Raw genomic sequence first — 24409 nt, 5'->3', positions numbered from 1 at the left:
AGAGCTAGTGGATCCTTGAGAGGTGATTTTACAGAGCCATAGCCCTACCTGCTTCCTCAATACTCTATTCTGAAGGACTATACTTATCAGTTTGCATACCAGGCCTCAACTGTTTTAGAGGAGAGAGGTGGGGGGGGGAGGAAGGGAGGGAGGGGGAGAGGGAGAGGGAGAGGGAGAGGGAGAGAGAGAGAGAGAGAGAGAGAGAGAGAGAGAGAGAGAGAGAGAGAGAGAGAGGAGAAGAAAGGAAAGGAGAAGATTTCTTCTAGGTACGGGGGAAGAGGAAATTTAATATATACATGTGGGAGAGCATAGAAAGAGACAGAGACAGGGACATCTGGGAGAGTACAGAGTGGACATGACCAGACTTAGCTGGGCCATATGGGGAGGGGAAGGAGAAGGGAGAGGGAAGAAAGGGGAATGAGGAACAAAAAAAGGTCAGGTAACCAAAATGACTGGATTACATAGGGAAGAACAGCCCAGCCCCATGGGCTGGAGAGTTCAGGGTATAGGGTTGGATATGCATGCCAGAAGGACCTTGTGACAGATAGAGGTGAGGGATGCTGGAAGAATCTGGTGACCAGGTTCACTTTGACACATTAAATAGGCAACCCAGCCATTTGTCCCAGGGTCTGTGATTTAACACCCAGAATCACTCTTCCAGAAGGCAGAACCCAGAATACAGCAAACAGAAGAAAATGTACCATGAATACACAAGGTGGGGAGTAGGGGGCAGGAAAATAAAGGGGAGGGGAGGGAGAAAGAGAGGAAGGAAGCTGAGTTTCAGCCATTGTACTAGCCTATATCAGATTTCCTCCCTTGTCATTATTCCCTGTGTCTTATTTCTTTCTATAAAGGCATTGGTAGATTCAACACCCAGAAATAGATTCATAGTCTCTGGGGGCTTGTAGTGTGATGCCTAACCACAGTATTATGCAGAAGGAATAAATTGCAGCCTTAGAAACTAAAGGGAAGGTGGCAAGTCCAGGAGAGGGAGGTGGGAAGGTAGGAATGGAGGGAGGGAGAGGATACAATATCCGGCTTCGAATATGAAAACTCTCTACCATCTACTACCTTAAGACAGAAAAGATGTGCTCCCAACCCAATCCCTACCAGGCAAGCTCAGGAAAGGGGGCTTCTTAGCTGGAGGGTTTTAGTTTAAAAGCAAGACAATTAGATGCCAATGCAATGATAAACTGTGTGCCTCTGTGATTCCCTCAGGCTTAGCACTGGTGGAGACCACAGAACCTGAGCAGTTTTAAGGATTTTCAAGGGGAATTACTACTGCTCAAAGCCTGCATGGATTCGGGGAGGCAGAGTGTTTTCAATACGCCCTAAGCTAGGGTTTAGATGTGAGAATAAATCATATCCTACAGGTACAGAACAGCATGTGGGGGGGCAGCTGGGAGTAGGAATCCGTTCAGAGAATAAACTCAGTCTCTGAATGATCATCAAGGACGAAGTGAAGGAGAACCTGTGACGGGGAACACCCAAATCTTGGGTAGGACTTGAGAGGATGGTTGTGCTGAGCTAAGACCAAGGAGAAAGGACCTCAGAGGTAACAAGGAGTAGTGACCGGTGCACACTCAATTATCATGGAGTTCCTGCTGCTCACGAGGACGTTTATGCTCCTCCTTCGAGGACTTCCTCTCCACCTGCCTCGTGGTAGTATCTATAATCTATCCATACAACTATCCTGCAACATGCTGCTGAGTAACACTTTCCACGGAGGTTGAATATTTTACCCTGCAAGGAAGCTCCTTAAGCAGCAAGATAAACAACTCAAAAAGTAGCTCCAGGAAGCTAAAACTGAGCAGATGCGCTAGGACCCTCCCTGCGAGAGTGAACAAGCCAAGCTGCTGAGGGTCACTTACAGCAGAACCCAGCCAGGAAGAACTCTCCAAGACCAGACCAGACACCTCCAAGAATCAGAAAGCAACTGAGCTGCCCGACAAAGGTTCAGAACAGCTGAATCATTTGAAAGTGACACTCGCAACCTGTGCAGTGCGCTCCAGGTTCCCAGCTTTTGTGAGCTATCCCACATGCTGGGACAGGCTCCAGGGATGCAGCTGTCTTTGAGTCAGTTCTGTCCCCATAAGTAACCCCTCCCTCATACTCCTCTAGGTAACCCCAACAAAATTCATTGGTTTATTACGTTGATGGTATCCATACTTTGGTCTGCATTGGGTTCCCTATCTGGGATGAGTAGCCTTGTGTGTTTTCTCCCCAAGAAAAGTGTTGTCACATAGTAAGAGCCACCACCACATGAGCCATAAGGGGCTCTGGTACATGAGCCCAGTGTTCCTCGCTCACACGGCGTCTGACTCTTTCCTTCCAGGCCAGGTGGGGTTCCCCTCTGTACGCGAGGAGTAACTTGTTCACAGTTGCCCTCACCAGCTGTTTGAAAAGTCCAGAAGCCGAAGCCGAGTGCTCACCTTGACGGGGAGGCATCATTTCACTCATGACACTGTGGTCCTTTCTCTCGCCTGCTCTGCTTTGCTTCCTTTCTTGGCTCGAATCTCTTGCCCCGTCACTCCCACCAGCCTCTAGCCAAACATGCGTTCCTATTGTGTACGTGTTGTGGCATACTGTTTGCTAGAGAATCTGCGCTAAGGCAAATTGGTGCTTTCATTTATTCCAGCAGGAGTGCAGTAATGAATGAGCTAAAATTAATAAGTGCCTGCACTGGGCTGGATTTAGTAGTCAGGATTAGACGGTGAGGCCGACATTGGAATTAAATCCATAGAAAACAAGAAAATGTCATTTTCATAAATCTCATTGTGCAGTTTAGGAATGAAATGGATGGTATAGTCAGAAAAACTAAGAAATCCAAATAGGATGATAATCATTTGCCCATAGTGAAAGGAATGGTATCAGTTCAGGACACCCGAACGACCAAGTTCTCAGCACAAAGGAGATTTATTTGCTTCAGAGAGAAAGAGGGTAGGGAATAAGAGACAAAGACAGGAGATAGAGGACAAAGGAGAAGGTGAAGGGAGCAAGGGAGAGGGGAAGAGTATTTGTTCTAGCGGGACAAAGGATTGGTCTGTATAGAGAGGAGATAGACATGGAACATAGAAAAATGGCTGTTTATTAAAGGAAAAGGGAAACCACATGTTAGAATGAGGTGTTTTTAAATACCTTAACCTTCAACAGAAGGGAAATTAAAACAGGTAAACAACAAATTACAAACTGTGTCCAGTTTGCCAGTGAAGAAATGGCATTGATTTATAAAAGTGGTCAATCAGGGAAAGTCTCTAAAAGGTGCCATTTATTGAAAGATTTAAAGGATTAAAAGGAAATAAATATAAAAAAAAAGAATGAGGTGTTTGATTTTAAATGGAAATGTTAATTGGGCGAACCAGAAGGCTTTTGATTTCTGGACTTCAGTACTTTGATAGCTGGACCTTGGTAGTCAGCCTCAGGAGGAGGAAGAGGCCAAATAAGGGAATAGGCCTTGGTGGATAGCTTTAGGAATGTAGTCTAATAGTTTTGGTTTTTTTTTGTGTGTGTGTGTTGTTTTTGTTTGTTTCTTTTATTGTTGTTATTGTCTTGTTTTAGTAAGAAAGAAGCTACTGGGGAGAAGGGCAAGGCCTGCCATACTCAGGCTGGCTAGAGTTCTTTTACATGCGATTGAAATACAATAACGATTCAAATTTAAGGCTGGGATAGTTTAGATAATGTTTGTCTCACAAAAGCTCATGTGGTGAAAGCTTTCCTAAGATGTCATTAGGATGTAGGAGTCATACTCTTCTTAGGTCTCATGCAATCTCACCCTGTCCCACAAATACATCAGGAGGCCCTGATGAGATCTTGAGGCCAAAACACACCTCTTTTCTATATAAAGTTCCCAGACCTGGATATTGTGTTAACAGCAACAAAAATGAACCAAATTGAGTACCACTAGAAGACAGAGGAAGCAAATACACAGGTATGTGTCACACATAGATAACAGCTACTTGTTTGTACACTCCTTATTTTATGGTAGAACTAGAAAAGTGTCTATAGTGGGTAAGATGTTAACATCTGTATCCATCTTTGTCTGCTTCTGCAATTGGCCACCAGTGTCACCTTGAGCAGTTTATTGAAACATCTGGACTCTTCATCCGTAGACTAGAGACAACAGAACTTAGTTCTGGGGCCTGCTCTGAGTGATGAATATAATGCATAGGAAAATATAAAAACTAAATAAATATGAATGCCATTGATATTATCAAGGTGCTTCATGGAGTGCAAATCAAGGAATCTACCAGTTAAGGGGGGAACAACGTTCAGGGGCACAGAGCTGAGCGCTGATTATTTTGCACCCATCTTTAAGTTTTCCGCTCTTCTCTGAGACAAGGCAAACCTTTAGCACAAGATGGATGTACTTGTGAATCTGATTCCCCTTCAGTTTCACACATTTTAAGTAGGCACCTAGGTAGAAAGATATACTCACAACTAAAAACACATAACAAGGAAGCATATCATGCCAACATCTGAGTACAGGCTATAAGGTAATTTCATCTGCTGTTGGTTCTCCCAAACAACTAAGACACAGCTATAGCCATTTGTTTATGGAGAGTTTACAGTTATCTTCACATATAATGGGAAAGTGGAACTTTGTGACATATAAGCCCTAAAATATTTACTACTTGGCTATTTGGGCTCTGACCCAAGAGGTGGATTTGAGGGAAATGGCAGGAAAAGGCAAGACAAGCTGGAAGGAAATAAGTGGAAATGCCAAGTGAGATGGCATCATGAGACACAGAGGAGAGACGAAATCATAATTAGACAGAGCATAATGCTGTTCAAGGGCCAATGGCATGGTTGCTGTATAAGGATAAATGCTATAGCCGAGAACATATGGGCAATGCCTCCCATAAAACTTAAAAAAAAAAGTGTCCTCTTAGGAAATCAAGCTAAATAAAGTACACAGAGCAAAACTCTGTTAGGAAGTGAATGCAAAAATAATTGGATTTAATTTGCTATGGTTGTTGATTTAGATGCTTATTGAAGAAACATCTATGAGGTTATAAAGAATACTTCAAATAAATGTGATCCTGTGACATTTTCACTTTATTACTTTAATAAATGAGATGAGGAGTATAAGAAATGGAATCTTCTTAATGGGAAAATCAGAGAGATTAATTATTTAAGAATTTCAAATTAGTATATACAAGAATGACTCTGGAACAGATCTTTATCTGCGTGCCCATATATCCCTGTTAAGAAACAGATTTATCTTCCACTTAGCTCCATATTAGCATCTTCTAAAAATTTAGCTCCGGTTGACAATGCATTTATCTCTCTGGGATAATCTTATTTATTGTGTAATTACTGTATCTTAATAAGAAGCACTTGTGAAAATCTGACTTAAAGATTTAAAAATATGTGTGATGTGTTTTAATCATCTCTGAGGCAGTGAATTATACCAATGACATTATGTACTTGAACTGATTTGCTGAGGAACTAATTTCTTCAGAAAAAGTACAGTTTTCTATTCTCTCAAATTCTCATGAATGCTTATGAAAATTGTCACATTTTCTTGATAATCAAAAACGCTTTCTAAAAAGCTATATATTTAGCAATATAAGATTTGTCAAAGTAAATTAAAGCATTCTCGTTCAGTCATTGAAATAATGGAAAAATAACTATATGGAAAATGTTTACAGTATTTAAATGAAAGTGTTGGAACAATACATTCTAATTTTACAAGCAAAAATGTTCTGTACTTACAAATGAAATGTATAGTGACTCCCTCTGGAGTTATGAAATCATTATCGATTTTCTACAATATACTTTGTGTTTTTTGAATTTTACATACTATGTTTATTCTATCTGTAGTCAGCAGACATAATAAATGCTACTAAATATATCCTATCTGGTATTCCAATATGCAAAGGATTGAATTTTACGATTTAGGGAACTGCATGATAACCTCTGCTGAAGCCAAAGATATGAGTAATTAGGAGAAGGGAGTATAATAAATGTAGTCTTTGAAATTTTTGCTTGCTTTTTTCATTTGCCTAAGTCTAGTCTCAAAGAACTGATAATTAAAAATTAATCAGCATCTTTGACCACTTTAAATAATTCCAACTCTTCAGCAGATATTTGGAGTATTGAAATTCATTGACAGCCATATATATGTGTCCTTTCAGGCAGATTTTAACTTTTACTTATGACTGTATTCTGATGAATAACAACCGAACATTTTATACACTTAGAAATGTGGCATTTCTAAAAGGCTCTTGAATTTGCTCTTGCAAGGGCCACTGGAGGCCAGAGAGATAAATTAGAGGGTAAAAGTGCTTGCATGAGTTGGGACACACATGGTAGAAGAAAACGAATGATGCCCTCAAGTTGTCCTGTGACATTGACATGTGTGTAGTGGTATGTGAGTGTGCATGCTCACTGTAGATGAAGTGTTTTAACCAAAAAAAAACATTGGAAAACTGTCTGAACAGGTATCACCATTCCTGTGACCATGGAAGAAAGGGATACTCCTGCAGGAAAAGGCATCACTTCTTCTCTAGCAGTCTGATGACTGATAGAAAGAAGGTGGTCCTGAGGAGACACTAGGAGATTATTCTAATAGAGAAAAGAAGAAATAAACAAATGGAGAAAAGTAAAGATAGCTGTTTTCACTTTCAAGTATTTCTTAAATTTTAAAACATGTCACATTATTAATGTAACAATTGATTTCTTCAACCCTTCTTGGAGTTTGATGGATATATTTTATCTCAATCATACTCCTCTCAATTAAAATTAAATTCCCACCAAAAAAGAAAGTTGACAAGATAGAATGGAAACTCGAAATCTTCCCCTGTCTCAATAATTGCACACTGCTTCTCAGAGTTGTCAGGAGAAGTAAACAGTGAAAATAGACAAGGGTGTGGCTCCTGTCTGTGGATTATTTAGTCAGTTCCATGGATAATTGCAGGTTGAAATCTCCAGCCAGATCTTAGGGCTCTGGGGAGTCCTGTTTAACATGCTAATGGGTGAGGTTCTCAGAATGTCTTGAATGGCTCTCCAAATTGACTCACTCCTTTTATGGTTTGGGTTTCCTGGTAGGCCACCTGCATGGATTTATCATTTCTAGCTGTCTTGGATCAGTGTGGTACTTGATCTGGAGTAGAGCCACATCTTTTTTCCTTCTGGCTTTCTTTCCCCACTCCTTCAGGGCTATATGTAGTTACAGCTTATGGCTCTTTCCAGCCTCATGACATAGCAGTATTCAGGATTTTTATAAATAGTCACAACCTCACTATGACCATGCCATCAATTTCTTGATGAGTAAAATAGAAAGAGAATTAAGTGAATCTCCTTTCTCTGTCCAATGAGACTCCATAGAAGCCAAGTTGTTCTCCATAGGGGCAAGCCAAACAATAGTTAGGGCTGATGTGGATTCACAGAAGTCCAGAGGAAGAAAGAATTTCAGAAATCAGAGAGAGAAATGTATCACAATGTTGTACAATGCAGGCAGTGATGGACCATGGGTGACTCGTTCAATGAGATGTAATCCAGCCCTCATCCCACAGTCTTTTCTCCCAGTGTGTAGACAACAGACCAAACTTGAGAAGTCTGATAAATTCTGTAAAAAACCAAGTATCTACAAGGAGATGACTTCCTGTAACACTCAAGAAATGCTTATTCAATTGAACGATCCCTTGCTGAGACAGTGGCAACAGAATTGCACTCTTGGAAGGTTGCTGGATAAACATGCAGCAGGGTACAACATTACAAACACACAATCTCCATTCATTTGAACTACCAACTTTGATATCAAGAACTTCTTGAAGAATATTCATTTTGGTGACTTGAATTATTTTAAGCCTAGACCTTAAAATTATAAGCTAATGTTTTCATATCACCTTATTTCAAAATTGGGGTATAAATCAAGAAGAACTCATTGCAATGTCACAATATTTCAAAATGACAAAATTCAGATATTCAAAATGTGATTAATCTGTATATGTATGTCTTATCAAATGTGACAAGTTAAACAGTCTAAGAAAGCCATTAAAATTTTTAACTGCTAGACTAATTATAGGTAATTTTAATAGATCCTTAATAAAAAGATTTCCATTTCCAAAATCAACTGTATTGTAGAATGAATTATCAAAGATTTGAATATCTCAGTGAAGCAAAGCTTCAGGAACCAATGTCCCCCAACAATAAAACCAAGCAAACTGAAGAAAAACTGTCGCTTTGTACACTACAGGAAGCAATGTAAAGTATAGTTCTAATGGGATGCTAAGTAGAAAAGCGTGTGTTTCCCTTGTCTCAAATCTACATTCCAACCTTTATCGGAGGCATGAGGATGTGGAAATACACCGGAATGACATAGGGTGAGGGTAATAAGCTCCTGGGATGACAGCCATTTTAAATGGACTGCCATTTACCGGCCTTAAAGAAGAGGTGGGAACAGTTTTGAAGTCACTCATTTGATAATTCCCAGCTGCATTTCGTAGAGCAAGCTTTATAATCACTCATTTGGAAAAAAATGGCAAAAATCACATCTTTCATAGTGTTTACACATACTATTTTATATATGAAAATACATGTTCATGTATGTGTGTATGTATGTATTATGTATGTAAAAGCAGCCTAGTGCTACCAATACTTAACAGCTAATAAATTGCAACTGTTGTTTTAGTCACCATTACTATGATTCCAGTTATACTGATAGATAGATAAACAGATAGATGAGAGAGAGAGAAAGCGAGAGAACATAGAGAACAGAGAGAACAGAGATATCAGCGGTTGGGGTTTAAACATCTTCTGCCCAAGCTGCTTTTGAGCACTCTTGGTGTGTCTCATTCATCTTGTCCTAGAGTAAAATCCTGAAACTTTTGCTCATGTAAGCATACATATTCTTACATGTAGTAAATCTTTAGACATGTTTTAAGCAAAAACATTTCAAGCATTCAGAATCCTTGGCAATAAGCATGCCCTATGGAATGAGTAATGATTTCTACTTTGTGTATTTGTCTCCAAAGGTGAAGGTAAACATTTTTCTACATTAGAATAAGGTACTACTGGCTACTGGGAAAACCAAGGGTTCTATCAAAAATGCTTATGTTCACCAGGTATGGTGGGATGCAACTAATATTGCCATTACTAATAGTGTTTAAAGCGGGAGGAGTTCAAGTTTGTGGCCAGTCTGACCTGCGTACTCAGGGAGACACTGTCACAAAACCAAAAGAAACTAATCCAAAAAAAAAAAAAAAGAATGAATGTCTGCACTATAGCTTTGCTGTGACTCATCAGGCTGTGAGCTAAAAGTAGGATTTGGTTATTTCCAAACACTAGATCCAGTCACACTAAAAAATAAAACTCCTAGTGCTTTGCCCAGTTCACATTCTGGAAACAAAGGATAATGGGCATCAAGTTGCAAAACAGTGATTTTTAGACCATATTTTAAAAATGAAGATATATCCTAATAAGAAACTATGATTTGCTGGGAACATACTATTATCAGTTAACTACTGGGAGGCAGCAAGTTTGAATAATTAGGCACAAATTTTAAACTCAGCCAAGCTATATAAAAGTCATCAGTTTCTGATTGTGAAAACAGCAAACAGTTTTGCCTCCTTGAGTTCTTAAGACACACATAACAGAAGGCCTAGTGTTTGTCATAAAATCAAAATGCAGGATGTATTATTAATATTATCATTGTTTGACTAAAGCACATACGTTATGTATACCTGATCACAATTCATTTATTCTTGATTAATCACTGTTTCTCTGCATTTATGAAAAGCAGCAGCGCGCACATCTGTCAGGCATGGTTCTCAGTCATGGAGGAGGAGGACAGCTGCTGCGGCACAGTTTTGACCATATTGCATAAGTTGATTTTATAAAACTGGCCTGAAGAGACAGATATGGAGAAAACCCTGTTGGTCTCTGTGAGCAGCTGGCATGGAGGATCAGTTTTTTGGAGTCTCCCAGATCTAATAGCCTCTGTTCCTGAATAAATGGCTCTAAAGTTACTCAAGGACAGTAAAATTAATGAAAGAATATGCAAGTGCTTTGTATGTTTTGATATATTTTTGATGAAAATTTCCAGTAAAGCAAAGCAAGTTCAAGGTCACCGAGCAGTCTGCCCACAGCCTGCACAGTACAGAAGCTGCAAGAAGCATAAGGAAATAAAACATTCAATCCTTTAAGAGAGGGATTTCAGGAGAGTTCCCTTCATTAAAGAATGCCTGTAATGTTTATTTATTCTCTTGACGACTCGATTTCTAATTACTTTCCCCCATAGAGATAGTAGAAGAGAATGTAAATGCAGTTTTTAAAGAGCAGTATAAAACCAAGGTCCACATTAAAAAAACCCATCACAACCTGGATGCTCACATACCCTCAACCAAAGGAAGAGAACTTTCTCTTTTGTCAGAAATTAATATTTTAGTCACTTTACAACACTGTCCTGAAGCCGTTATTTATACATGACTTTGTGATAGTTTTGAGCCATTCTATTTCATAAAGATAATAGAAAAGAATTTCCAAGGAGGGATAGCCAGCTGTAGTTTGAAATATTTGAACATGACCTCTGAGCATGTTACCTTGGAAAAGTGAAATGGCATTAATACAGGTTGCATTGGGTTTTCTGCCAAATTACATTTAATATCATTGGGAAAATGGGCATTATTGCATTTCCCTTCTCATTTCTGTAATAAAAATCCATCAAGATCATTCACTAAGCAATTCATTTAGGAAGCAGGAAAGGTGGCCTGTGATGGAGTTTTGGTGAAGGAAGGAGGAGTAGAAGCTGACCCAGTGATTCTCCAACTTGGCCAAGGATATCTGCAAACTGAATAGATCTGCTTTTTAACAAATTGTATAATCATAAGCCGTTCTCCAAATGAGTTCCATCCAATAGAAATATAATATATTACAGCTACATATTATTGATATTCTAGCATTCACATTAAAACTAAAACTAACAAGTAAAATTTCAAAATATGTTGACATAAGATATCAAAACATCACCATTTTGATACATAATCAATATTTTAAAATATTATAAGTGAATCATATAGTATATGAATGATCTGTAAATAAAACTCAAAATTAGTGGCAATGCTTTAGGTTAGTTCTGCCATTCTAAAGCTCTTAAATTAACTGTAAACTTACATTTCATCTTACTTTGGACTGGGCACATCTCTTCCAAATGTCCAGTATTCACATGTGGCCAGTGGCCATTTACCAGACTTAAATGGTTAATGTATAGGATTGTGAGTCCTGTGAAGGAATCCGTCATGGGAATTTCATGTTTTCTCTTTAGCATTTCCTTTAAGCCCACAGAATCCTCAGTGAACAACACTTGAAAATTCCAGGAATTTAGCCCTTCCTTCATCACACACATTCTCCATTGATAAAGAACTACTGAAGGTCAGTATAATAAAGTGGTTTGATTAAAGATCATGTTAAAAGATGATTTCAAATAATCTCAAGTTTCGCTTTGTTTCAACTCACAATTACTCAGCATGATAAAGGGAATAAATTAATAATCTCAATTCCATACAGTTGCCATTGACAAATGAGTAGTTTTGTTTTTGATCTTGGCCCATGAACTGCAAATTTTCCCCATTCTTCTTCACTTGTTCTGTTCATGAATATTAATGTCCAAACAGAAAGGATATGGAAGACTGGAGGTCTTTCTTAGAGACTGAAGGAAGAAGGATTTAAGCGGGTCTAGACTCTTCTTTAGCAGACCAAAAAAAAAAAAATGTAGTTAAGACAGAAATAAATATAGAGGATTTGGGTTGTGTTGAATCTCAAAAATTTCTTGCAGTGGAGAAAGCAGAAGTCCTATTCTAGATAAATGTAAGTGTGAGCCACACTCACACTATTCAGAGAAATGTAAGTGTGAGCCACACTCACACTATTCAGAGAAATGTAAGTGTGAGCCACACTCACACTATTCTAGATAAATGTAAGTGTGAGCCACACTCACACTATTCAGAGAAATGTAAGTGTGAGCCACACTCACACTATTCAGAGAAATGTAAGTGTGAGCCACACTCACACTATTCTAGATAAATGTAAGTGTGAGCCACACTCACACTATTCAGAGAAATGTAAGTGTGAGCCACACTCACACTATTCAGAGAAATGTAAGTGTGAGCCACACTCACACTATTCTAGATAAATGTAAGTGTGAGCGACACTCACACTATTCAGAGAAATGTAAGTGTGAGCCACACTCACACTATTCAGAGAAATGTAAGTGTGAGCCACACTCACACTATTCAGAGAAATGTGTGAGCCACACTCACACTATTCAGAGAAATGTAAGTGTGAGCCACACTCACACTATTCTAGATAAATGTAAGTGTGAGCGACACTCACACTATTCAGAGAAATGTAAGTGTGAGCCACACTCACACTATTCAGAGAAATGTAAGTGTGAGCCACACTCACACTATTCAGAGAAATGTAAGTGTGAGCGACACTCACACTATTCAGAGAAATGTAAGTGTGAGCCACACTCACACTATTCAGAGAAATGTAAGTGTGAGCCACACTCACACTATTCAGAGAAATGTAAGTGTGAGCCACACTAATTCTTCTGCTGATGCCATTTTATTTTCCTCAAAGTTTTGGTAAGATCCCTTGAAGTTCAGAATTTGTCAATGTCTAGGCTAGTGCTCTCGACCTTCCTAATGTTGCTATTACAATTCTTCATGTTATGGAGACCCCCAACCACAAGTTTATTTGTGTTGCTACTTCATAACGATAATTTTACTACTGTCATGAATTGTGAATCCTAATCTAAATATTTTTGGAGACAGAGGTTTGCCAAAGGTTAAAACCCACAGGTTGAAAACCATTCCTTTAGGCTTAAATGAAATTGGACTACAAATATGACTTTTGAGCCTGTTCTTTGTTTTTAACACACACACACACACACACACACACACACACCAAAATAAACAAAATAAAAAACCAAATATCCAAATGAGTCTTTCAGGAACACTAGTAAATAATTAATATCCTACCTTTCAGAAAGCAAAAGAAGTTTATTATAAGATCAGCAAGCTCGTTGCATGGCACTCTCTCCCCTTTAGGCCAGGTTTTGATGTCTTAAAGAAAATACTTGTCCAAGATCACCACAGAGAAGTCCTAGATTTATACCATGAAATCTTATGTCCTTATAATTTTGCAGTTCCTTCAAACAGGAAGTGTCGATTCAATGTCAGTGAATGAATATTTATGAAGCTCTTCTACATTATGTATGGAAAGAATGAATGTTTCACCAAGGGCTGGTGATAAGCCAGAGTGACTCAGATTGTGTATCTAAGTCTACTATGAAAGACTATAAATGAACTCTATCCACACTTCCATTATAAGCAGCTTTGGATGAAGATCTTTGTGTTGGTTAGGTTGGATGGGAGCTTCTTTCTACATGACAGATTCTCTAAAAAAAAACAACTATGGATTTCAGGGAGTCGAACTTCATCTTCTTTTAGTTGAACAGATGTAGATGGAAGTTTCTGTTCCACCCGGTCCCACAGCCATTCAGTCCCAAATAAACACAAAGAGGCTTATATTAATTATAACTGTCCGGCCTACTGTTTAGACAATTCTTATCTATGTGTAGTCATGTGACTTGGTACCTTTTCTCAGTGAGGCATTCTCAACTTGCTTACTCTGCTTCTGGATAATGACTGTATCTCTGTCTTTTCTCTTCCTAGAATTCTCCTAGTCTGATTGCCCCTCCTATACTTCCTGCCTAACTATTGATCAATCAGCATTTTATTAAACCAATTCAAGTGACAAATCTTCACAGTGTACAAGAGCATTAACTCTTAATAGACAAACATTTTGTTGCTGTTTGAGAGGTGTTCCAACTTACAATATATATCCCTGGCTGCCCTGGAACTCACTGTGCAGACCAAGCTGCCCTCTGCTTCCCACGTGCTGGGATTAAAGGTGTACACTACCATACCTAGCTTGGACAGACATTTTAAAACTCACTAGCATAGATAGAATCTCCAAACTCACTTGAAAGCAGGTGAGCTGAAATGGTTCTTGGTTTCCAGGTATTTTACATAGGGTCTATCTAGTAACAGAAAACAAAGATAGAGGATCATGGCCTTTAATCAACCTAAGTGTCACTATTTCCTTCTTTTCTCCGCCGCACATTTAGAAGAAGTAGAAGGACACTTTCTCCTGGAAACCTTCCCTTTTATTTTATTCAAAAGCGGGTTTGGCATTAAGATAAAAGGCTTATGAAAGATCTAAGGCAGCAGCTTCAGTGAGTCATTCAACCCAGCAGTACTTCCACACGAATTCTATTTCCTCTGACTGTAGCTGCATTCAAAGAAGGTAGAGTTTCTCCTAGCTATTTATCAGACAACTTGCAAATTGCCGCATCAACAGATTTTTGCAAGAGATTTCAGATTTTTCCTTGCAGCTATTCATTTGCTGATATTTCTCCTTTTCCATTCTCATCTCTAATTTGGTCTCTGCTTTATAAAGGCAGCCAGTAACATCTGAAAGCTAAGCTGTTAATTCAACAAACATCATGCGGATTAAGGATGTGACAACTTGCTTCCTAGTGGTGCTCAGAAACAGGAAAGGGACTGTAAACAATATTTGTTTAATGTGCTTATTGCTGCTTTTGATGATCACCATGGAAACACAGGTGAGAAAAAACCAGATGTTAAGAGCATCAAGCATCAAGAAAATCTTCATGAGACATTTGTATTCTTTTAGAGGCAAAGAGAGTCCCAAACTGGCAATCAAGAGAACAAAATCCATCTTTCCTACATTAGGCCTGGACATTTCTCAATAAACTCACGGAATTGAAAGTCAGTCTTTCACTCTGGATTTACTAATTCAGAGGAGCACAGACTCGAAAAAGTTACTTGTGAACTGGAAGGCAGAACCTGAAGAATAAATAATTACAAAGGTGTAGTTTTATTACTCTGTAGGACTAACTGGTTTTGTCTCTGATTCAAATTTATTTTAAAATCTTTTATAGACTGTCTATTCTTTTAAGCATTCTACCATCCAAGTATGTACCTTCTTATTGTTCTCATTAAACAATGAATTACATCAAAACCTTGACATATATTTGTTATGTATTTGTAGGAAGTTCTTGATTGTACTTTGCACACTAAACTTAACAAAGCCATATTTTAACAATGAGTTCAGCAAGAATTTAGGGGAGAGTTCTTCTTTTCCATATTTTACCTAAGAGAATATATTTGTTCACCGAAATTAAAATAGTAAGTTACAAACAGATCAGTCTGCCTCCCTGCATGGTCTTATTCAATCAGCAGGCATGTTTCATTGAGTGTGTGGATATATCTCTCTAGTAATTAACTTAGTCGTTTTTCTCTGTTGGCTGTTGAACTCCATAATTTATGTTTTAAAGAATATGTATCACTTGTGACAATTAAATTTAAGGTCTTGGCTTCCTTGCATAATCTGGTTCATCTCCAAGCTTTATTTAGTTTTTCTGAGATTACAGGTATCTCCTAAAGAAATATATGTTATGTGTTAATTCATTGTCTTACCTCATTAACCTGAGGGGAAAATGATCACATTTCCCTTTCTTAGAGGACCCTCAGACTTCCTGTTACCTTTTCTCTCCTTCTCCCCATCTAGAGTCACGTGCTAGCTGTACCCTTGCCTTTAGTGTCAAGGTTTATAACATTTGGTTAACTTCCTTGTGTGAGCTTTATAGGTTGATTCTAAAGGTGAGGAGGGGAGTTTATTATGATGATATAAATGTTCAATAAATGTTCATTGGAGAGCCAGGTAGTATACTAGGATGACAATTATTTATTACTTGCCATGTCGTAATGTTAAACTCAACATTACTCATGGTGGTTTTCCAGACAAATACACACACACACACACACACACACACACAGACACACACACACAATTTCCCACAAAATCAGGGTAAATTCTGTCTAACTTTTTATTTGGGTCATGATTTCCTTATACATATTTTGCTCTTCAGGCACCGTTTATAATTCTCTATAGAACACAGATAACACAAAAGGTATATCAGCCCACTTCCCAAACAGACCATAATCTATTCTAATTTTGGCTGGACTTAAACCTTGGAGTTTGTGAACCAATTTTAACCACTTGAACCTCCTGTCTAATTGTAATTGATTGGCCTGATAGAAATGAAGGTCTTCTTAAGAGACACTTGAGTCTCTCAATCTGACTATTGAAACAATGGACTCTAAGGAAGTGGAAATTTCTCCCAAGAATCTCACGCTACAAGAAGGAAAAGGCACCGGGCAGAAAAGGAACTTGTCTCCCAGAGGGAGATTTCCCAGTCTTAGCAACTTGCCAGATGAGCTTTACTGAGTCAGACCAAAATCCAGACAACGATGGGTTTATGCAGACAGGACCACACTTTGACTAGTACTGCTCAGATACGCAAATCCTTCGACCTCCTGTTTATACTTCAGTCTCACTGCAAAATTTGAAAGATGGACATGGGGGCATTTATTAAGTCTCATTGCCCCTTTTTGCAACGTTTCTGGCTTTCTCTTTTTATTTAGATTCTTTTAATTGGCTTATTAAAATGGATGACTAGACCTAACTCTGGACAGAGGCTGTGTGACCTCTGCCCAAGTTCTGTTACATTTTCTGAAATATATTCTCAAACTTTTGGTAGGAGATTTTCATGAGCTGAATGATTTTGCAGTTTTTTTTAAGAAACGTTTGTTGAATTACTTTCTTACTATACAGAGTGTGTTTGGAAAGAACTGTGGGGAGGCTAAATATCTTGATGCGTCAACATGTCTTCATGTTGTTCTTATGTGGAGTATGACTTAAAAACAACTTCTGGAATCCAAGGATGTTTTTCCCTCAGAAATTTTGAGACACTGCTTTTCTACACTTCCCGCTGCGTGGCTGATGAAAAGTTTGATACCAGTTACAAGATCATTTCTCCCCACCCGTGAGAGATTTTCAATGCCTTTTCTTTGGAGTTTTGAAATTAAACAGGGTACAACGGGAACATCTATTTCTCACTTATATGATGTGGCTCTGGATGTATAAATTAAATCCATTGTCTACGCTCAGCTTGAATATTAATCTAAGGTTTCTTTGATGACCCTTCTCCCCAGTCTATCTGGGGCAATTAGAGGTTCTGAGAGTGAGAGGAAAAGCTACTGCATGCATCTGCTAGTTTGGCTTCTTTATTATTACCAATTTTTTTTCTTTTTCCTGTATTCCAGGTAATTATACTTAATTTGTAAGCCTTTCAATAAGAAACCAATGTTTAATATACAATAGATCTTATTGTTCTCTAACACGTTATCCCATACTGTTGTGTCTTAATGTTTAAGGGACATAATTATCTTTTTCGTATCATTGAGGTCTGTGATAAGCAGGTTCTTAATTACTCTTCAATACATCATAGTAGTCACTTTTTACATTTTTATTTTTATTTTGTGTGTCTCAGTGTTGTTGTTTTGTGTGTGTGTGTGTGTGTGTGTGTGTGTGTATGTCTATATACCACTTACATGCCTGGTACCTATGAAGACCAGAAGAGGATGTCTGATTAACCGGGCATTAGAGTTAAAAACCACTAAAACACCATCCTATGTTTTGGAGTGTTTTGCACATTAAAGTCATTAAACAGTTCTGTAAGTGATGAGAGAAATGGTACTGTTCAGTCATCTTCACGTCTATTTTATTTTGATCCACAGAATCTGTGACGTGGGCTAGAACCATGTTTCAATATTGGCTAAGCATAAGAAAATGCTGGCATCAATACTGGGGAAATAACTCATGAAAAAGAATCAGTAAAGGACGAGGGGTCAGGGTCAAAACAAACAGGGAGAAAAAGCAAGTTCACAGGTTTAAAAAAGTCTTCCTGAGATCATGTATTGTGAAGTAATTTCCTCCAAGTTTTAACATTCCATCCTTGAAGGAGGCGAACTGAGACTCAAGATTCTAAAGACAGGTTCATTAAAACACAGGAAATTCTAGAAGGAGGTTCATTAAGAGTCAGAAATAGCTGGTCAGTGGTGGAGCATACTTTTCATCCCAGCATGTGGGAGGCAGAGGGAGGTAGATCTCTGTGAGTTTAAGGTCAGCCTGGTCTACAGAGCAAGTTCCAGGACAGGCTCCAAAGCTAAACAGAGAAACCCTATCTTGAAAAACAAAACAAAACAAAATCCAGAAATAAACAACTCACAGGTCCCAGGAAATCCCTGAGACTTAGCTGATTCAGAAGACCCCTTTCCAAAATTACACAGGTAGTTTGCTAAGGGAAGGAGTGTCTAATGTATCCAGTTGCCTGCAATTTGTGTAGCTGCCTCAAGGGCTCCAAATTTAATGAGTCATCACAAACACTAGGTGCACTTTCAGGGGTCAACTCTGAGTCTTCCATATTCTTATAAATGATTATTCACCCAGACTCCTGCAAGTAACTGAAAAGTAACTTTGGTTCATCCATGTTGGACTCTGGTTTTATGGTTATTTTTGTCTGTCATAAGTTCTCCCTCTGAAATGAGTTTATGACGGCTCACCTCTTCCCAGAAAAAAAAACTAAGTGTCACATAACACCATTAATAAGATGCAAATTCAGAGAGTTAAATTTTCAACCTGTATTCCCTTGGTCTTTGTGGGATTGCAACTGGAACATAAAATGGCTGTTTGAAGGCAAGAGAGAAAGATTTAACTTGTAAATAAGATCTAAATCTATACAAGATTCTGAATGCAGCAACAGCACACATTTTGTTAAGTTTCAAAGGCCTTGAGTAAAATTCAGCAGGAGTAAACAGACAGGCAGCAAGAGACACGCTCAAGGGGAAAACCACAAATCTCTCCTCCAGTAACTGTCAAAGGAGACTCTTCTGAAAACAGCAGAGTAAAACAAAACAAGAAAAGGAAATAAAGAAAAAAGTGAAGGCAAAATCGGTGCTTTCCCATTGAGACACCGAATCAGAGAGCACGAGAGCAGGGACTCTACAGGCCCCAGTGACTGTTAAACACACCTAGGGACAGAGTGTGCCCTGCTTGGTGCCTGTTAAAGAACCAATTTAGAGGTCAGGTCAGAGAACCTTGTACTGCAGCAGAGCATTTTTGAAAAGCTCTGTTTTCCTTCAATTTCCTCATTGGCAAAATAGGGAGAGCCTTGTAAGTGATGTGGTTGAGAATGGAGAGAAGGTAAAGTTAGGTTATTTTAGACTACAAAGAAGTAGACATGAAGTGGTGACCTCCTGCAGACATTATGATTGCATAATAAAAAAATCATGGTACAGAATAATGGCTAGAATTCCATGTGGAGTTTTCTGGAGAGTTCACGTGGAAGTCCTTTAAGATTTTATTTTTGTTTTTAATTGTGTATATGTGTGGACATGTGCATGAATGCATATGCCTGGAGGGAAGAAGAGGGCATCAGATACATTGGAGCCAGAGTTAGCAAGTTGTTGTAAGCTGTATGATATGGGTCTTAGGAACAAAACTCGGGTCCTCTAGAGCAGGAGTACATTATGCTGGTCATCTCTCTAGACCCCATGTAAAAGTTCTTTAGCTTCATCTGTGTGAAATTTCAAATGGCATGTGTAAATTTGCCTTTATATGGTTACCATATATATATGATGTATGTTCCTGTATCACCATTAACTACCAATTCACTTGATATTGAAAGAAACTGTAATATTTGCTGAAGTCTAACAGGCATGCCCAGTGTTTTTGACATTACAACACAACGTCATTTAAAAAGCATACACATAAAAACTGTACAATCAAGTTACAAAAAAACATACACACACAAATATTACAATATCGTCATAATATTTTAAGTTATAATTTCATTGGGCCACAGTCACAATTATTCTCAGCTACATCAAGTACATCTAGATTGCGGGCTTTGGGTTTTTGATAAGTCTTCAGGGCTTCCTCGGTTTTATCTGATTTAAGAATGTATTTTATAGAGGAAACTATGGGACACAACAGAAAGAGTAGGTGTTATATAGATACACTCGGATAAGCTGGAGCCCAGATCCTGGTTTCTCATAGGTGTTTGGTATATGTCACTCAGACACAGAGCCAAGAAAACATCTATAGAAAGCAGCATTGTGGGTTACCCGTCCTGGTTCTTCTGTTTGATTTGCCCTCCATATTTAACACATTTAATAATAGCAAATTGTGTGAAACTTCAGTGTGTGGTGCACTACATGAAGAACTCTGTAAAAACCATAGAAACCATGAGTGAAAGGTAGTCAAAATACTTGGTAAGATGGCCACCATTCTGCTGCATTGCAGTGGAGAACAAAATATTAAGAGCTACCATTTCCACATGCTGGGGAAATAACTGTCACACACACACACACACACACACATCACTCTTCTGAGTTGGTCACAGCCCCACTCCGAATGATGACTGACAGAAATAATAACAAAACCCATCCCCAAAGGCAGCTTTTCATTTTGCTTTTGATACTCTTGGAGGTACACAGAGCCTTTCTACCAAGGGAGCAGGTTGGGAATAGACTAATTAATTTGTCAATATCATGCTCTGTTAGCTTGCACACATTTGCAATTTTTTCTGGCTTTTAAATGATACCCTGGGACTCAAAACTTTGAAAGCCCAGCTAAAATAAAGAAGGATGCCGAAGTCACATGAAAAACAGTTATGACAGTGAGACACACTGTGGAGGTTCACAAAGGAATTCAGCTCTTCAACATCCCAAGACAATTAACCTTGCTGGTATATGTTAAACATGCTAAGCAGTTCCAGGCTCCCTTCAGTCCCTCTGGACAGATAAAGTGTGATAGTCACGTTTAATGACAATATTTTCTCTCAACATCATTTCCGACATATTAATTAAACGCTTTTTTTCTCCCTTTTGGCTAAGGTGTCCACTTCATTTAAAGTTCCAGATTCTTACAATGAAACGAATACTATGTTTAGAAAATATTGCTCTGTTGAAATGGAGTGAATTGCATACCTGCAAACAGGGGTTCAGAGACACCCCATAATTACACCAGGGAGTCATGGTATTCTTTTACATAGGATCGTTACTGTTTACATGTAGAAAGACGGGGCACAGCAGCCTCATGCCAAGGCTAGCCATACAGTGGCCCTGACCCTGCCATGGTTCCTGGAAACAGTTTGCATAATGGTCCATGATCCAAAAAGATTCTTCAGAAACCCACACTTGCTCAATCAATGAGCCTCCAAAACCTTTCATGTCCCCCCAAGTTAGTAATAGAATATATAATTCATTCATTAATTGACCACTTTCCCTCACTGGCCAATCTAGAAGCATCTGCTGGAGAACTGTTCCTGCACATCTAATCTGGAATGAGGATAGTTAAGCCAGAATAGAGGTCATAAGACTGGACACTTGAGCTCAGTGTGTGAAAAATCACTGAGCGCTGTGACATGTTAGTCTACGTTTCTAATAGGCGCGTGCGCACATGTGTATGTGTGTGTGTGACAGGAATGGTGACACCTATCTCAGAGGACAAGCAGTTTCAGTTTTACTCTCTTAGGGAGGGGTGTGGGTTGCGGGGTCTCACGGTGCAGTCCAGACTGGCCTCCAAGCTGAGAAGATGATGGTACAACAAGCTTGTGGAACTCACGTTAAACAGTACAGACTTGAGAGAATTCAATGGCTTTTCTAATGTTCAAGCACAGAAAGTGATTGGCCTTTCACTCTTCTGCTTCTAGAACTGATAATTTATACTGTCCCTCTTCATGGGAAAAGACACTTGAGAACCCTTCCAGTGTGCCAGATCGTGGGGTCCAGGAGAGAACATGGTAGACGGATCATGCCAACATCATCTCACTCTATTCTAACACCCTGTTAAAGACATTTTGGGGTTTTTTTTTTGTCTTCATGTATGTGTGTGTCTGTGTATGTATATGTGTGTGTTCAACTGAATAGATCCCCTTAATAAACATTCACCACACAGCATAAATTCCCCTCATATCCTCATGAACAAAAGAGCTTATTTTCCATTTACTAGTATATTGCTGCATAAACCAAGAACATTTTTTATAGCTAAGGTCTCTAAAACTTTTCTGAATTTCTCTTTTAAGTGGCTAGCACCTAGAACATAGGCATTGTGAATTAAAGATGAATACTCAAGGAGCTTTCTCTTCCAGCCCCATAAAGAGTCTCATCCAGGAAGCTGGGCCAAGCAAAGCAGAGCGTGTTAGCTTTTCTTTCTGATAGATCAAGGATGTGTGAGCAAAGAGACATGCATCCATAGTACATCCATAGTACTATGTAACATGTTTCTGCTCCTGTGAGGACCCCAAAATGAAACATTACATATGTGTATCTCCTTTCCCATCATTAAATTAACAAGTTGGCCCTTGTAATCTTGCTAATAGAGTGTGAGTTACAAATTAGTATTTAATGTTGAATTGTTTTAAAGCTATCCTTTGGTCTAAAAGAAAAAAGAATTGTATATATAAACAAAGAAGATTCTGAAAAGGGAATGATTTCTTCCCTCACTCCCTGGGCTCTCAGAGGTATTGTGGTTTTTACAGGTATATGAGTCATGTGACTATCAGAGACCTCATATGTCTTTGCCAGCATCAGGAAACAGCAGATAGCAAAAAACTGTGCTTCGTTTTCAAAGGACAACTCACTAGCAAGCTGAAAGCAGGCACCACACTTATTCCAACAGGAAGAAACACAGGTGACAGGAGGCCTGTAGTTGTAGTAAGTTTGATTCTTACCAGGTCAACTCCTTTATCTCTCCTGAATACATGGCCTAAGGGAGTCTCACGGTGCTACAAGAAGGGGCCCAGCCCCTCATCTATCCCGGCTTGTTCTCCTATCCCCCATAACCCTCTGTATCATAAGATATTGTTGCTGGTTCTTATTTTGTTTTGTAGCCCTACCCTCTTTTTTTTCTGAGACTCAAAGGAGAGTGATTAAGCTACCAATAGACTTTTCTAAGACATTTTACAATGTCCCCTAGATATGTTGTGTGCTCCTCTTAAACCATTTCCACAGGTACAAACGTGACTCCACTGATCTATACAAATGAACACATAAACTGGAATTTTAATAAGGCTAGAATAGAGTCTGGTCCCTGAACGCCTCATCCATAGGAAACATTCTTGGAACAAAAGTCTCTATCCCACATGGTTGTCGTGAGATATAGAGAAATTTTTGTAAATGTCAGAACACAACATCTGATTTACGATAAATACTTATAAATGATCATTCCAGTCATTCTTTCTCTGTCTATCCTTTCTTGGCCTCCTCCATATGTAGAAACACAAACATCTGTGCATGTATATATATATATATATATGGAAACCAATTAGATGCATCCAACAAATTATTTGTATAGTATGTTTACATAAAAGCATATGCACATGCACCTGTTGCTGATTGCTCTTTAATTACTTTAAGCATGATATTTATCATTTTAAGCCATGTGATTCCTTTGACTTAAAGTTAGAGTCTTCCCCAGCATAGACATATATCCAAGTGAATTACAGTGCTGCTCTTAAGAAAGCAGAAAATTCTATCAATAGCTTTCCATAGTAACAAAACGTAAGAATAAAAGCATGTATGACACAGAACAATCTAGTTACTCATCTTCCTATCTGCATCTTTTATGGCATAGACACCTACAACAATTTCTCTTTTCTTTCTGTTGGAGACCTGCCCAGTTCTCTTTGTCATACTGCCCTCTGCGATCTGATCCTTGTTAGAATGGTGTAGCTTTCAACTGGTTTCTCCTGTTGTACCAAGTCTATCTCAACACATTAAACTTATAGTGAAAGAAAAGAAATTCCTTAAAAGGCAAAAGACACAGAAAAAAAGCAATGGCAGTTGGGGATAAGGCAATAAAAGCTTTTAAATATACCATATTTACCTTAAAAATTAAGAAGCTAAACTGCATATCCATACCTTTTTAATCTTAATCTTCTTGAATCTTAGATACAAATGTCAGGGCAACATTGGGATTGAAGTAGTGTTCTCAGGTCCCCACCACAGCGACAGTCTTCTTAACTTCCACACGGTTTCCAGAGCAGCTGTCTCCAAGTTCCTAAGGACGGAGGGTTCTTCTAAGTCTACAAAATCAGAAGAGAAAGATTTGCAAACTCAAAACAGAAATCAACAGAGTTACACAAAAGCCAAGACTGGGAGCTACATATAAGTCACATAAATAGCAGTTAGGAGTTCAGCACTGAGTGATTAAAAAAATCATCCCAAACACAAACGCACATGCATACCACTCCATAGGCATCATCACCATAACCGCTACCACCTTCACCAGGGCCATGAGCTTTACCACTATTATGACAACTCCCACCACTGTCACCACAAGCAGCACCAGTACCGGCACCACAGTTACCACTGACGTCACCACTACTACCAACAACAAGTAATTATAGTAGTACACTTAAAAAGACTATTCTTGGACACAACAACATACATTTGCTCATTATTTTTAGAGG

General features: G+C 38.6%; 1 protein-coding gene across 1 annotated transcript in view; it reads right to left on the bottom strand.

Moving 5' to 3' along the window:
* Positions 1–23993, bottom strand: part of Sgcd (sarcoglycan delta) — a 526086-nt gene extending 502093 nt beyond the window's left edge. The window contains exon 1 of the mRNA XM_075992837.1: positions 23859–23993. The gene's annotated coding sequence lies outside the window, so the exon portion shown is untranslated. The remainder of the gene's footprint in view (positions 1–23858) is intronic.
* Positions 23994–24409: the final 416 nt, after the last annotated feature.

This window comes from Microtus pennsylvanicus, chromosome 11 (assembly GCF_037038515.1).
Source record: "Microtus pennsylvanicus isolate mMicPen1 chromosome 11, mMicPen1.hap1, whole genome shotgun sequence".
Classification (NCBI taxonomy): domain Eukaryota; kingdom Metazoa; phylum Chordata; class Mammalia; order Rodentia; family Cricetidae; genus Microtus; species Microtus pennsylvanicus.
Note: the sequence above shows the minus strand (reverse complement) of the source record. Positions and strands in the feature narration are given on the sequence as shown.